Genomic DNA, 12,500 nt, shown 5'->3' with positions numbered 1-12,500 from the left:
AGCTTACTGTCTTACAGAAAGTTCTGTTTGTCAGTGTGATAGTGATGTTTTATGTTAAGCATTATGTAACAGATAAATTTACATTGTGACAACTAATTCTTGTCCCCTTAGCGGTTGAGTACAGAGTGTAATTGGAGGCTGCTGAACTACATCTGTAATTAATGTGTTGATTGGTTCTTATCTTCAAGGCAAGTGTTTTTTTTACTGTTGTACTACTTGAAGGTCTTAGCCTGGAGAACAACATGTTATGTTTTTCAGATTATTGTATTAAATGTTTTGTTTGAGAGTTGCATTACTCAGTTATTATGTATTTCAAACACCTAACTGCTATAAGAAGTGGCCTAAACAACTGAAATAGTACACAAATAAACATTTCTATGTATTTAAACGTGTGTGGCGTCATGTCCTTTGCATTGTGTGTGGGTATATATTTCATGCAACAATTCTCATTTGTATGAAAGAATCAAACACTGGCCATTTTCAAAGATGGCAACTGTAGGAATACTGGCTGTTTGATATGTTGTGCACCCTGTATATATGCTCTTCATATATATATATATATATATATATATATATATATATATATATATATATATATATATATATATATATATATATATATATATATATATATATATATAGTGTATATACATATATTATATATATATATATATATATATATATATATATATATATATATATCTTTTCTAAAACTTTTCGAAAGCAAATTTCACCTTACTTAAGACAGAGGCAGTAAGTTTCACAGCCTCCACGCTAAAGGATAATGCTGCCCAAGATGCAGAAATCTTTACAAATGCACTCTATGAGCACCTACAAGGATGCATGGATAATGCCATCCCTAGCAGAACCAAGACTAACTCCTCTAAGAGAAGGAAACTAGTCTGGTGGACCCCTGCCATAAACAGGCTATACAATAGAAGGAGGAAACTAGTTCAGAAAAAAAGCAAATCCCAAGAAGGAAAGACATCCCTGTCAGCATCAGTAAGAAACTAAGGTCCCTCATAAAATCACCCAATGCTAACTTCGAAAGAAAAATAGCCAAGGATTCAAAAGATAACCACAAAGCCTTATTTAGCTATGTCAAGAATTTAAGTGGCAAGTTGCAGATATGCACTGCACTAGTGCAAAATTGCACAAAATATACTGAACCTACTGGTATTGACAACATCTTGGCAGTTAGATTCAGTGCAAACTTCGCCCCCCTCTCATCCCCAAAAGGGCCCACAGCAATATCAGAAAAGTGCAGTGTCATGGAAATCACAGATGCACAGGGGAAAATAGCCCTTTCAAAAGCCAAAAATGCAGCGTCAATGGGGCCAGTTGGTTTCCCAGGGTGCGTCTTGCACAAACTACAGAACGAACTAACCCCCCCACCTAAACACGCTGTTCAACCTCAGCTTCTCCACAGGCTACATGCCCATAGAATGGCGCACAGCAATGGTTATTCCACTCCACAAAGGAGGGGCCACAAATGACTCTGGTAACTATCTCCCCATAAGCCTGACTATCCTGGTCTGCAAGGCTATGGAGCGCATCATCATGGAACTCATTAACAAAGACATTGGGAACCTCCAAACACTTGACCTGACCCAGTTCGGCTTTGTTAAAGGCAGATCATGCCTACTAAACCTGTTTGACTTCTTCGAGACAGTCACCAAGCCCATAGATGAGGGAAAGGTTGTTCACACAGCCTACCTTGTCCTCGCCAAGGCTTTCAACACCATTCCCCACTTGGGTATTACAGAAAAACTCACCAGCCTGAACATAAACCCCTATGTCACAAGATGGGTTGCCAACTGGCTTACAAACAGAACTCACACGGTAAGAATAGTGGGCTCCAGGTCTGACTCTAAACCAGTCACAAGTGGTGTCCCACAAGGCTCGGTCCTGGGACCCCTACTGTTCGGCATATATTTCTCAGAAGTACAGGCAAACACAAGAGGACTATGACTAACCAAGTTCGCTGATGATTGCAAACTGGGAGCCATAATTGACTCTCCGGCTGACACGGACATCCTCCAAAAGGGCCTTACTGAGATGGATACCTGGTGTCAAAGTTATGGCCTCAAGCTAAATGCCAAAAAATGCATAGTCATCCCATCTGGGAAAAAACAAAACACCCATGAATTACCACATAGGTGGCAGCCACCTTAATACAGAAGAGGTAATAACAGATCTGGGGACCCAGGTAGATAGTAATCTCTCCTTTGACAATCATATTGCCAAGGAGTTAGGAAATCCTTCTATGTGTCCCATCTAGTTACTAAAGGGTTTGCATCTAGAAATAAAGAGGTTATAGTGCCCTTCTACTCGTCACTCTACAGACCCATCACAGAGTACAATGCCCCATTTGGGATGTACCTCACAAGACAGTTCCAACAGCTGGAGAGACCACAAAAGTACCTCACCAAGAGAATTACTGGCCTCAAACATATGTCCTATGGAGCCTGACTGAAAAAACTCTGGCTGTACTCAGTGGCATATCGCTTACTCAGAGGTCATCTCTGCTTGACTTACAAAGCCATGTCCAACTCAGAATTGATGGACATGCTCCACCTAAAGAAATCCAAGTCACTGCGAGCCACGCGCTCTAGTGAGCTAAATCTCACCACAACAATAAATAGAACATGCTGGATGGATAGATTCATGTTACAGAGACTTCCCATGCTTTGGAACAAAATTCCAAACTACATCAGTCAGAGCCCCTCAATAACACTTTTCAAGAGAAACCTTGATGAGTGGATGGGTAACAAAAAATACACCCCTGGGATCACGTCATTGGCTCTACTTGACAGAGGATCAGTTAATTAATCAATGGGGTGATGAAAGCCGACACACTCTGGCTAGACTTATAAATGCTCTCGGGCAGGTAGCCTAGTACCTGCCTATAAACCTATGAACCTATATATATATATATATATATATATATATATATATATATATATATATATATATATATATATATATATATATATATATATATATATATATATATATATATATATATATATATATATATATACATATATGTATGTGTGTGTGTGTGTGTGTGTGTGTATGTGTGTGTGTGTGTATGTATCATTGGAATGTTTACTGCTTCCACATTGTACATTCCCTATGGTAGACTGACTGTTCTGCATGATGTGTTAGTGATATCATCCTGACATCTTACAACTGAGATGGCTTACTGTTAACTTGTTGTGGCTATGTTGTGCAGGGTCCTGGGTTCAAGACTTGCAAGTGCTGGTTATTGTGTTGCAAGGCAGATCTGTTCAGCTGTGGAGGGAGGGATGATGTTAATAATTACAGAAGATACTTCTTTTGGGCCCCAGGGATGATGTCAATAATTACAAGAGATATTTATTTTGGGCCCCTTCACCCCCATTAACAGTGCCTTTGGTCAGATGTTTTGCAGTAAGAGGTTCAGAGTGTGGATCCAATGTGGGAAAGCAATACATATTTTGAAATATATATATATATATATATATATATATATATATATATATATATATATATATATATATACACACACACATACATATATAAATACATTTTCCCTAATGTTGAATGACTGTGCTGCATGATATGTTTGAGAAAACATCACACTTGCATACATCTCAAATGGCTTAGAGGGAATTTACTTTAGCTATAGTGTGCAGACTCCTGGGTTTGAAACTTGCAAGGGCTGATTATTTTGTTGCTGGGCAGAACAGGGTTTGTTGGAGACAGAGTGGTTAAGGCACTTTAAAGCAGTTTTAAGTGGGTTTGCATGGAGTTGCACAGAGCTAAGTGACACTTATGTAAGCTCAGCTTCATTTACGCTCACTTACGGCTGCTTAAACCCACACTAATTTAAAGAAAAGAAAAAAGGGAGATAGGAAAGTGGTGAAATTGGTGCAAGCAGGGGGAAAAACAAGATGGTTAACAGGTAGGGATGTGCAGGACAGGTGTCAGAAAGGACCATAGCTCTGCATTTCTTCGACAGCAAAAGCTGCTTTCAATGTGGGCAATTTAGAATTTGGAGCCTCACACCCTACTGGGAGGAGCGTAGGCATCATACAATAAGGATGATTGGTAGGGTTAGATTGTGTGATGGGAAAAATGCAGAGCTATGTACGGGACATTTTTTTTACATGGGCAAAACTGAAAGACCCCTAAAGAATAGAATTTATGAGCACTTGTATGCCATTGATAAAAAGAATTTGAACAATGCACTTGCAAGGCATATCATTTTGTGTCCCAGACATGAATTCAAGTTCTTAGTTATTGAAAGAATTCCGAATAATTTTAGGGGTGGACCGATGGATTTGAAATTAGAGGAGAAGGAACTGATTTGGCAGTTGAAATTAAATGCCTTAGTTCCGCCAGGTTTAAATTACTTTGTTTCTATTAAGAGCATCTTGAAATTAAAAGCGTTAATTAGATAGATTTATGTTTATACATTTTTAATGCTTTTTACTGTATATTTATTAAATTATACAAATATATTTTTTACATGGAATTTTTGGAAGTATTTGTAAGGATTTTTATTTATTCATTTGTTTTTTGATATATGGTTTGTTTTTTAGAGTTTGGCACTTTAAAATGAGGCTGTGTTTTTCCAAAGGAAATAATGTTTTTCCAAAGGAAATTATGTTTTTCTAAAGGAAATGATGTCATAATAAGTATTGTATTTAAGTGTACTTGTGTGTCTTAAAATTGTCTGAAGAAGTTTTCTTATTTTAGTAAACGAAAGCACTTTTGATTTCAGTATCTGGTCTGGTCCTTTTTCCTCCTTCATTTTGTTATGTATGGGACATGATTTTTTTTTGGGGACAGATGCCCTTTTTTTAAGATGAGAGTGGAATGTTAAGGAAGGATTATAGGTAAGTGTGGTGAGGGAGGTTTGGTAGGAGAGGTTGCATTTGCAGACAGACAAGGCAGACAAGACAACAGACAAGGGCAGTGTATGACACATGGGGGGTAAACACCTTGACAGGGAGAGTGGTTGGGAATGGGAGGCTCATGAGCATCCCAGATGGTAGCAGTGGCACTGATGTCCCCACCCAATGGAAGTCACCACTACTCCTTCACAGCCCCGAAGGTGACTGTGCTGGGGTCTGGGCTGGAGGGGCCGCCTGCCCCTCTAGCTGCCCCAGCCTGCCCTCCATCTGATGCAGGCAGTCATCCAGCTCTGTCTGGATGACACTGCACACCATGGCACAAACCTCGTTCTGGGTGACAACATCCTCACCACGCCCACTTGCACAGATGGCATGCCCCGTCCCCTGCAGCAGTTCCACCTGAGGGTGGTGCAGGACCAGCAGATGAGGGAGATCTGGGTTGGGTCCCAGTCATGCTGGGACCCGACTCGGACCCAGTGCCTTGGCCAGGTGGGGTGGGAGAGGCAGATCTGCTGGGAACTACCTTCCCGTATCTGCTATGGTCTGGAAATTAACAGTGAATATTGGCTAGTCATGAACAAAATATTACAACATTAGTCAAAATAGCATGCATGGATATTCCCATTTGCCCAAAACAGTGCAATAATAAAAGTGCTATAGCAAACCGAACCCATGCATATATGGAATGGCATTCAGAGTTGCAACAGCATGCCAGTTAGAGATATGTCAGGTAGGCAATAACAATGATTATTCAACAGGGAATATTAGTATGCATACAGTTTAAACAAATGATTAACCAAATGGAACAACAGTCCCAAAAGTAGAGGTTTATTTAGGAATATACCCATGTTGGTTTCAGTGTGATAATTGTATCAGTTGAGTGGTGGGGGAAGGGAACAGATTCACTTGACAACTGCTATCAAGTATATTTGTCAGTACACTACTATTCACCACTGTACATTCCGATGACACTTGCACTCTACCTGGGCCATGGGGCTGCTACAGCACACCAACAGTTGTACATAACAGATCAATTTTATCCTTATTTTAGTTATACACATCATACCTGTTTCTATACAGATTTCTTTACCTATGGGCCCTGTGTAGATGAACTGTGTGCACATTACATTGCTGTTTCTACACATATTTCAGATTCACATATTAGTTGCAGGCCCTGGAGTGTGTGTTGTGCTTTTGACATACATCTACTGTGACATTCTCTGTGTGTGGGTTTCTTGGCAAGTGGGGAAACTATCTGTGACAGCATGACAATTGAGGGGCTTGTCTGGGCCAGACTGCAGAGTGTGGATGGCTAGCTTGCATCTATGTGTAGGACTGGGGCTGATCAACACAGCAATTGTACACCTTTCATAGTTATACACATCACACTAGTATTTCTATTCAGATTTCTTTACCTGTGTGCCCTGTATGGAAAATATATGTGTTGCAGTCCATTACTTTTTCTATTCAGATTGCACTTAACTGTAGAATCTGACTAACACGTTAGTGGTGGTCCCTGGATTTGAACCATGGTGTGTGTGCAAAATTTAACTACAGGCCTAGTCCTTTATTAGACTGAGCTACTGGGGAGCTGTTGTGTGTGGGTTGTGACATTTGTAGCTATTACATATTTTTGTGCACAGTACCTTTCTTATCAAATGTTGCATTATTTGCTTCCCATTTTCAGTGCAAATTAGGCATACACAACAGACATTGGTGTCAGTGTTTGAGAAACCTGTGCACATTAGATGGATTTCACATTTGACTGTTTTACAAGTACATACTGCAATTTAGATTCCTGAGTACGCAGTGTAGGTTTTAAGTCTGCACATGTTAGCCTTATACATTTGTCAGTACACTCACAGCTACATACAGCTGAAATTGAAAGGTTAACACTGGACAATGCTGGCAGACACACAAGTAAAACACATTCTGATGGAAATATGTACTGTTGCTTTTTTTAGTTATTTGACATGCCCATTCTAAAGTATGCAGACAAGCAGTGATAAGTCAGTTCACCTCAGTTAATGCATTTTGCAGGACATACACATTTCTATTTTTCAGGTACAAGTAAGATGGCACACACCAGTCTCTGGGATCACCTTTATTAGTTTTGACATACATGTCTGTGTACAACTCAGACATCCACAATTACTATTCTTGCTTGATCTGCACAGTGGAATGCTTTTCATTTCTAAGTGTTACGGTAGCTCTGGCATTGCACTTTCTTGGCAGGTTCACTCAGACACACTCATACATATTCTACTATTCTTCTACTGCATATTGTACCTTGTTTTCTACTGACAACTGTATTACACAGCAGCTGGAAATACTCCATTGTAACGCTGGCAGCCTGACACAGGCATTTATTCCTGACTTTACAGTACAATTATATATACAGACAGTACTACCATTACTATACTTTTGATTTATTACTGCTAATATTAGGAAGTATTCTGTACACACCATAATGCAGACACAGCCAGGCCAGTCACTGGGCATGAGGCTCAACATTCTGGGACCTCTCCGCAGCAGCTGTATGGGGAGAGATGACATATTAATCACACTTGTATAGTCAGAAGTTTAACTTTTTCCATACTTAGAGATACACATACACAGACACATGGGACATCCTGCATTCAGGAGTCTTGGATCTACTGGTGCACCCCTCCTCCGCTTCGGGTCATTGTGGCGGTGACATACCTGCTCACCAGTCTGGGGTATGCCACTGACACTGGTGAGATCATGTGCAAGCTGGTCCCAGGCCTCTGCTTTGTGCTGGGAGTCCTGGTACTGGCCCTGCATCAGCTTGGCATCATGTGTTTTTCCAACCATGACCCTAAACTCCTGGATGCCCCAACATTGCACTCAGAAGTGAACAACTTCACCCACACCTGACATTTTGGTCCTGCTGTGAGCAATCCCAGATGGTTATGGCTGTATTCCCATCTGTGCAGTTTAAATAGGGCAGTTTTCCTGCACTTTTTCTCAATTGGCCAATTTTAAAATGCTAAACTATGCTTAGCACCGCACAAATCCACATAGCAATGCTTAAACCAGGTAAGCACAGCTGAAAGCAGGTACACAATGCTTACACTAGTAAAGCATTGCGTAATTCTATTTTTTCATTAAATTTATAAATTATGTTTTACATTTATATTTTACATATTCCTACCCCTACTGCGCTATACGTGAGCCATATGATTTACATCTATCATTCAAATTCCTTAAAAGTTTATTAAATAAATTAGGAGAGGGGGGATTTGAACTGAGCATATTCTACATGCTAAACCATGGCATTACTACTATGCTACAGTAGCTTGATGATATCATTTATCACAGTAGCACTTATCTATCATTTTCAGGATTTCAGCCAGACTAAGCATAGTGGCACGCCATGCATGCAAGCTGTGCACCACTTAAATTTTGGTTTTATTTTATGAAAAAAATATATTTTTTTATATTTTTATTGCTTTCCTCTTGCCCTACTGCTTCCATGCATGTAGGGCAAGAGTGCATACATTCGGGGGGGGGGTGCACTTAAAGGCTGCTGCCTTCTAGGTATGTTTGTGGGTTTTTTCTTTTTATTTCAGTGTCTGCAGACACTGAAATGTTAGCTACTTACATTTCAGTGTCTGCGGACACTGGTTTAGTACATAATATTAGAGCCAGTCTCTAATATTATGTACATTGACAGTCGACTGTGTGTCACAAAGTGCGGTATGGCACTTTCTGAGTGAAGGGGGCATGTTACATGTGCAGGCACTGCTGAAACATGGCCCCTGTCTGTAATGAACAGCAAACCTAAAGGTGTACACTGGCACCAGCAAGGTAAAAATGGGGATGGTGACCCTGAGGTGGAGTGAGGTGTTGCTTGTGTACCACATATATCTTTATTAATACTGTCTGTAGGTTTCAGTCTTGGTCTCATGACACCATTACACATTGCAACACATGCCTTTGGGAGACTTGATGTTATGCATATGCTACCTGTAGAGAGCCTTGGATGATGTTTCCTGTGGAACAACTCTTCTATCTGATTACCCTAACCCATAGGCCACACTTATGCATATTCCAGGTGATTGTTGACACAGGTACTGCACAGACAGTACTTGTTAAACATTTCTGCAAGTCCCTCAGTGTTGTTGCATGTTTCTGGGCAGCCTCTGTGACCAGTTTGCAACTTGTGCTGTCATCTGTCTTGGATGGGCACCTGTTTATTTTTTACATTAATGTTGTCCCATACTTCATACACACATGTATGACTGTCTGCACTGTTTGCCATGGTATATGCAATGGTGAGGTAAGGCTACTTTTCCCACTCCTGAGTGCTACCTTTTGAATATGGGATCCATTTCATGGTTTGTAAGATGTGTGCAAGCCATGGCTGCCTCTGTTGTGGGCAAATGTCATGGACATACTTCTTGGATAGCAGACCATTACTTGGTGTGATATTGAGGCCCTGTACTTGATAGAAGGTGTGTACTCAAGAAGAGTAAATGCTTTCAGTACCCCACAAGCTGCTTCCACAATATGTTATTTGGAGTGTGTGCACACATATGCTTCCAGTGTTTGTTAAGGTATGTATTCCTCATATTTGTTGTCCTAACATTGGATTCCATATTACACATGCATTGCTCATGTTAGGATCACTTTAGAGGTTGTAAAAGGTGTGGAATGTGGTATTGTGATTTGTCATTGTTTAGATCAGGAACAGTTGCATTTGTAATAGTGGTGTATACACTGTTGTAGCCACTGTATAAGGATAATGTTTCAGACATGTCCCTACTGTAGGCCATTTGTCCCCTCATTATGTTTATCACTGTCCACATATCTTGCACTGATGGGTTGTTAGATATACTGCAGGACTCTTGCCTATCCTTCAGATATTCCACCATGGTGACCACTGTGATGCAGCACAATTAACAGCAACAATAAGTGAACATGTACAGCATGTAATATGGGTAGGTGTGTTAAATGTGTGCATGGCAAATAGTATGGCCATAACATGGCCGGTGTATTGGCAAACCTGAACAAAACAACTCCATACTCACCAGCTACAAGCTGCTGCACCAGTTGTATACCAGAGGGACCTAAATAGTTGTGAGAGAGATGTAATGTCAGTAGCCACAGCTGTGGCATTGGTACAAGTTAGAAGCAGCATTTCAGCACATTGACAGTACAAACCCACAATACTAGAGATTATGCACATCTGTTCATTATTACACTGCAGCAACAGACTATCTTATTTGACATATGCATGTACATACTTTACAGATAAAAATGGATAAGCAAGAGTGGTCTACTGATGTGCCCTGGGGCCTTACCTGCATGCTCCTCATCCATTGTGGGGGTGGCACCCACTTCCACAATGCTGTCTTCAGTTTGCTAGCTTGGCTGGCAGGCGGGTGCCCCAAGGCTGGTGAGGAGATCATCAGAATGTGTCAGTGGGGGCTGGATAGCATGACCCATACCTGTGGCTAGCTGGTCCCTCCTAACTGCAGCAGCATGCTGATGCGTGTGGAGGATCATATCTATGCAGCGATGCCTCACCTGCTCATAATTGTGGTTGTGCAGGTCGACATCATTTACCCTGTGGACGAGCTCGTTCCACAAGCAGTCCTCTCCTGCAGATCCTGGGCCATGTGCCTAAAAAGGATGTCATGCTGGACTATGAGGAACTGGATTAATGCATCATTTTCCAGGGGTGTGTATGCAGGCAGAAGTTCCTGGGACATTGTACCTGGAAGATATAAAGAGGAAAAAATGTCAAAGGCCCTCATACTGCAAGGATATATAAGTTGTTAATTGACATCTCTCCCCCACCACAATATCTGCAACAATAATCTAAACACACAATTCAATTGGTATGTTTACACCAAACCTACTGTTGGGACATATGCCCTATTGTTCAACAAATATTGAAATGTTTTTCTATTAATGTTTCATGCTGAAATACTATCATTGCTGGCCTGTTGCTATCAATGTAACCTGCATGCTGTTGTAATGGCCGCTGTGGTTCCATATATGCATGTGTTCTGTTTGCTATGCAACTGTTCCAAATCTGGTGTTTTGGGTTAATGGGAATATCTATGCATGCTTTTATAACTAATCCTGGAGTGTGTTGACTATTACTAACCCACATGTTCTAAAACTGCAACATCATAGCACATTTGGGAAGGCCGGTCCCAGTGAACCCACCTCTCCCACCTCATCTGGCCATGGCACTGGACCCCAGCATGTCTGGGACCCACCCCGGGACTGCCTTGTCCACTGGTCCTGCACTACCTTCAGGTGGAACTGCCTCAGGGGATGGGGATCATCCCTCCCAAGAGTGGGTGGGGACAGGATACTGTCACCTGAAGTCAGGTCCTGGGATTGGTGTGAAGAGAACTCCAAAGGGAGTTTGGAGATCTGCTACGCCAGCTTGAGGGCCACGTTGCATAATAAGAGGGTCAGCCTGCCCCTCCTGCTCAGCCTCCAGCACAGTCACCTTCGGGGCCGTGAAGGTAACAGTGGTGACTGCCCATGGGTGGGGTCCTCAGCCCCACTGTTTCCATTTGGGGGTTCATGGGCTTCTGATTTCCAAACATCCCTCCCCGTCCAAGGTGTTTACCCCCCCACATGTGTATATAACACCGCTGTATGCTGTCTTGTCTGTCTTCCTACCCAACCTACCTTCCCAATTATACCTAATATTCTTCTCCAACATCCTACTCAAACCTTAAAAAAAGGGGCAATATGTTCCCAAAAGAAAATTTCGCCCCATACATAGCTGTCCATTTTGCACACGTGCCCACTGGACACATGTAATCTTGTCTAACTGGCACCACAACACATTATTGTTGTCCTCACCCCTCTCTCAGGGGTGTGAGTGTCCAAATATACCTCCAAATTCAATATATATGCACAGCTGTTGCTTTGGAAGATGTGGACAGCTATGGACCTTTCCTACACCCGTCCTGCACATCTCTAGCTACTTTCCCTATTGTCTTTCCCTCTTTGTGCCACTTTTTTCACCACTTTCCTATCACCCCGTTTTTCTTTTCTTTTAAAGAAATTAACATGGGGTAAGCAGGAGTAAGCACTTTTAAGCAGTAGTAAGCAGGATTTAGCATGTTGGAGTGGTGCTAAGCAGTGCCTACACAGATTAAGCACTTTTCGGGCTAACTGTCTGTAAGCATATATATATATATATATATATATATATATATATATATATATATATATGTAGACATACATGACTATACACACACACACATATATATATATATATATATATATATATATATATATATATATGCAAAACATCTGACCAAAGGCACTGTAAATGGGGGTAAAGGGGCCCAAAACAGGGATCTCTTGTAATTATTGCCATTATCCCTTCTCCACAGCTGAACTGTTCTGCCGTGCAACAAAACAGAACATCATATGTGGACAAAGCCTAACATTGGGAGGATATATAGGGACAGATTGTAGATATGCCTATTATAAACCTATGAAGGTTGTGCATGATACATTTCACATTACCATGACTATTCTGAAGATGGTGGGGTCTGAAACTCCTGTGTGATGGTGGGGTCTGAAACCCCTGTG

Source organism: Protopterus annectens, chromosome 4.part0 (assembly GCF_019279795.1).
Source record: "Protopterus annectens isolate FY-2018-M chromosome 4.part0, PAN1.0, whole genome shotgun sequence".
NCBI classification, from domain to species: domain Eukaryota; kingdom Metazoa; phylum Chordata; order Ceratodontiformes; family Protopteridae; genus Protopterus; species Protopterus annectens.
Note: the sequence above shows the minus strand (reverse complement) of the source record.